The sequence below is a fragment of the Octopus sinensis genome, unplaced genomic scaffold (genome assembly GCF_006345805.1).
Source record: "Octopus sinensis unplaced genomic scaffold, ASM634580v1 Contig12324, whole genome shotgun sequence".
In the NCBI taxonomy this organism is placed as follows: domain Eukaryota; kingdom Metazoa; phylum Mollusca; class Cephalopoda; order Octopoda; family Octopodidae; genus Octopus; species Octopus sinensis.
Genome location: NW_021832592.1, coordinates 22,501 through 27,500, shown reverse-complemented (window position 1 = coordinate 27,500; position 5,000 = coordinate 22,501). Strand labels below are relative to the sequence as shown.

The 5,000-nt window shown below is 34.1% G+C and overlaps 1 long non-coding RNA gene across 1 annotated transcript; it reads right to left on the bottom strand.

Annotated features, from left to right (window-relative positions):
• Positions 1-515: 515 nt before the first annotated feature.
• LOC118761336 lies at positions 516-1,293 on the bottom strand. The gene is made up of 2 exons (XR_004997301.1): positions 1,259-1,293; positions 516-898 (listed from the first exon to the last, which is right to left on the bottom strand). It is a non-coding gene; the product is annotated as an uncharacterized LOC118761336 (long non-coding RNA).
• Between the last annotated feature and the right edge of the window lie 3,707 nt (positions 1,294-5,000).

The window sequence follows — 5,000 nt, the reverse complement described above, 5'->3', positions numbered from 1 at the left end:
TGAGAAAATTTACTCTGCAACATCACGAATACCTTGAGCTTATCTAGAAATATTTACTGAAATACATGTGATATTCTAATAACAGAATTATCAAATAATTTGAAATTCCTTCATGTCAGATTTAAAAGGTTCAACGTGATTATGATTAATTTCAGCAATCACCTTTCAAAATTCTTTTCCTTATTTTTCTCCTACTGTAGTATTTTCACCCTTCACTTCATTCTTTGATAAAAATAGATTCTTTTAATGGGTTTCTATTTTTGTGAATAAGGAAATTTATTATTGTTACTAATGCGTGCCAGATGAGGGAGGGACGGCTTATCAAGAAAACCATTCAATTTATAAATATATTTTGTAAATCCTTTTAAGAAAACATACTGGAAAATAAGCACGGAAAGAGTTATTGAAGGGAGGCAACTCTTTTCTTTTCGTACAAAATCATTCACTTGCACTTGCCGAAGTAGATTTTAATTGCAGCTGACATCAACTTGCTGGCATCTACGCGATACATGCTATGTGTATGAAATGGTTCAGATTCATAATCATTACTATTTGTATAAATTATGTTTTTGTGGTTTTAAATATATCATTTTTTTTTCTTTCAAATTTTATTTCAGTACTTCTTTTACTTTACTTCATTGTTTGTGACACACCTTTCTCACTCATTCTTTCTTTTTTTCTCTCTCTCTCCATCTCTTTCTTTCGATTTTTTCTTTTCTTTTCTTTTAAACTAATGCACTGCCCATTTACTATGAGAGCCTCTTTGAAGAAGCAGCAACAATTTTGTAGTAGACTTTGGTATATTTTTCCCAGTTCTATTAAGGATAAAGATGATGATGATGATGATGATAATGATAATATATTTTCCTAGTATCATGCTGATGGTTAAGAGAGAAGTCTTCATTATACTCCTATATACGAATGTAAACACACACACACACAGTTGTACAAAGAGATTTATACAAATGCAGGTATATATGCATGTATATATATATATGTATAAATATTTATTTATATATAGGGGAGAATTCACCAAAAAAACAAAAGATGAAGACAGGTGATGTAGGCAACAAACAGATGATTAGTCTAACACTCAGGAAGTGAAAAGGTCTTTAACGTTTCAAGCCTACGCTCTTCCACTGAAAGGAACACAGAAAGAAACAAGGAGAGAAAATAGAGAATATATATAATATATATATTTATTATATATATATATATTGTTGTATTTAGGAATTTCACGTAAAAATTCTTGCAAAACAAATATATATATATATATATATATATATACATACATACATACATACATACATACATACATGCATGCATGCATGCATGCATGCATACATACATACATACATACATACATACATACATACGTACATACATACATACGTACGTACGCACGTACGTACATATATATATATATTCCTTATTCTTTTTTTTCTTTTATTTGTTTCAGTCATTTGACTGTGGCTATACTGGAGCACCACCATTAGTCAAGCAAATTGATCCCAGGACTTATTCTTTGTGAGTTTAGTACTTACTCTATCGGCCTCTTTTGCCGAACTCCTAAGTTACAGGAATGTAAACACACCAACATTGGTTGTGAAGCGATGGTGGTGGGGGACAAACACAGACACACAAACTTATACACACACATACATATATATATATATATATATATATTATATATATATATATATATATATATATATACAGGACATCTAATACGCTAGAAGGAGTAGCCAAAATCCAAACCACTATTAGGGGTAATTTCGAAGGGAATGAAAAATAAAAATAATTACCATCTTTCTCCTGGACCAAGGTTTCGAACTCTAATTAGTAAATAATGTAATTTGCTATATATATGTATATATATATACACACACAACAGGCTTCTTCAGCTTCTGTCTACCAAATCCACTCACAAGTCTTTGTTGGCCTGAGGCTATAGTAAATGCCCTGCAGTGGGACTGAACCTGGAACCATGTTGCTGGTAACCAAGCTACTTACCATGCAATCACTCCTGTACCTATATAAATAATATTCAAACATATATCTGTATATTTTTATCATAGTACTTTATTTATCCAAGGATGACCATATCTATACATACACCCCAGTGCTTGGTGGTAAGCATCAAGCTAAGACATGTACATTTTTGACTGATGAAGTTCAGTATTTCTGCACGTGCATGCCTCTTTCCTTGCTTCTCCAGATGATGTCAATTGTGTTTCTTCTCTATATTTCAATCCCTATCCCTAACTAACAATATATGGTAAGTACTGATATCTGCTATTCTTAAAGGGTTGATATTACTACTCTCCAAAGTAATCCAAAACCACTTTGAAATATTTCTTTCATCTTCGAGCCAGATGTTGGCAATGGTGAAACTGGTAGTTAAGGGTCTTATAGGAGGGAGGAAATGCAAGTTAGACTGGATTCACATTACATACCGAAAACCCTCTTGTTAATAGAAAGCTTTTGGAGAAATGCAGAAAGAAGGTAACATCACATTTGTGGATCTATCAAAACTTCCCTATTCAGTAAAAAGAGAACTTCTGTGGGATGTTCCAAGAAAATTTAGTTACATGACCAAATTCACAAATTCCTTTATCAATGATTTGCAAAAGGTCATTGGTTTGAGTTATCATTGGAGATCAGGAATCTGAGCCTTCAGAAAAAGAGAAAAAAATGGGAATGAGGCAAGACTGCATGCTGACTCCTATACTGTCTATTATTTTCTTCATCATTGTAACCATGCAAAAGAATAGGAAGGAAAATGGGAGTTACTACTTACTTTTGACTCAATAGGGTAGCATTCTAACATCAGAAAGTTGCATACCACCACTAAGATCAGATCAAAATAGATCACTGACCTACAGTATATTGTATCATTGTACTATGGGAGCTCATACTCAAAGAATGGACCTCAGAGTTTATATCCAACAGCATATGCTCTACTCCCAACTTTCTCAATACTACAGCAACATCTAACCATTCCCTCCCAATTCAGATCACTAGGTTACAGTCATTTCTAATAACTGCACATTGTGTGTGTGTGTGTGTGTGTGTGTGTGGTCCATACCTCACACACACATGCACACACATACACAGCTAACACTGAGGCCTTTATCATTTGGTGTCTTCAGCAGATTCTTCCCAGTCACCTGGCAAGATTAAATTACATTTAAACAACACAAACAGCAGTGAATCTACACTAGATTCATTCACACACATGCACACACACACACACACCACACACACACACACACACACACACACACACACACACACCACACAACACACACACACTCACACACACACATGCACACACACACACACACACACATACATGGTACAGAAACAATTGTAACTTGTAACTTATAATAAAGATGTGTTAAGGAAATTTCTTTGTCTTTTTTCCTTTGGATACATACACACACCAGGGTCTCTCTTAAATAAAAAAGTCTTGCTGCTAATTTTAGCAACTAGCTTGAACTCTCTCAGGAAGAACATAAACTAAACTCCAAGAAAAATCATACATACACACACATACTTGCATACAACCATACTTATATACACCTATGTGAATATGCATTTTCAGATATTTGCATCGTTATATATATTTGTGAGTATAAGTATATATACATATATATATAATATATATATATATATATATATATATATATATATATGCACATGTACACATATATATGCACATATATATATATTTTAAAATATTTTAGTTAAATAGCTGGCTGAATTAGAATGGTTAACCATCAGTTGATAGCCCTAGTTTGGGCTCATAATAAAAATATTAGTGGCAGCTACAAGCCTTGTCTCTCAATATAGCTTCTAGCCAATCAACAGTGTTGTCCTTCCTATATGTTGCTATATATATCCATACATACATACATACATAATATACATACATTTTTATATATATGATATATATATACACACATATACATACACACAATACATACAGGCATACATACATACATTTATTTATATATATAATATATATATATGTAGGTCCCGGGTTGATTCGGGGTTAACCACAGTAAATAAGGTACTCAATACATAGCAGAGTAAAATTAATTTATTATATAGAAGGAGCTTCTACAGGACTAGAACTGTTTCATTAACAAATTAACATACCTACTTTTTCCGAGGCCCATCCAACGTCCGATAGCAATTGCAACTGCCCTGATAAAACTACCTGCCCCCTCAACAACAACTGCCTACAGAGGGACCTAGTATATACATGCGAGGTAAGATCAGGCCCTGACGATAAAAGAAAATCCTACATAGGAATGACGTCAAACAGCTTTAAGACCCGTTGGTACGCACACACACACTCGTTCCGGCGACAGGATAAATCCAACCAAACTACCCTCGCCGCCCACATCTGGTACCTTAAAAGGAATTCCATCCCCTTCAAGACCAAGTGCAAACTACTACAGAAGGCGCGCTCATACACAGGAGGCCATACCTGCTGTGACCTCTGCATATCGGAGAGCCTAGAGATCTTGTTCGCCAAAGGCCCTCTCCTTAACAAAATCTCAGAACACTCCCCAAATTGTATGCATATGAAGTATGCGAACTACAAGAACTATAGACCTACCGGCAACCAGATTGATGACACCCCACCCAAAAACCCCCCCCAATCCCACCGTTCCCCTAGCACCCCCGATTACCTTTTCTCCTAAGACCTTTCACATATTGTATGTGCACGCTTGTAGATGTGTATCGTATATATGTATAGAAATGTATGGGTATAGTAGGATTATACGCATGTATTATGTGTGTGTTGCGTGTATGTATGTAAAAAAATATAATATGTGTATATATATATATATATATTATATATATATATATATATATATATATATATATGTATGTGCGTGTGTGTGTGTGTGTGTGTGTATATATGTATAGATGTATGTATGTATATATGTATATTTGTGTGTATGCATATGTATGTGAATATGTAT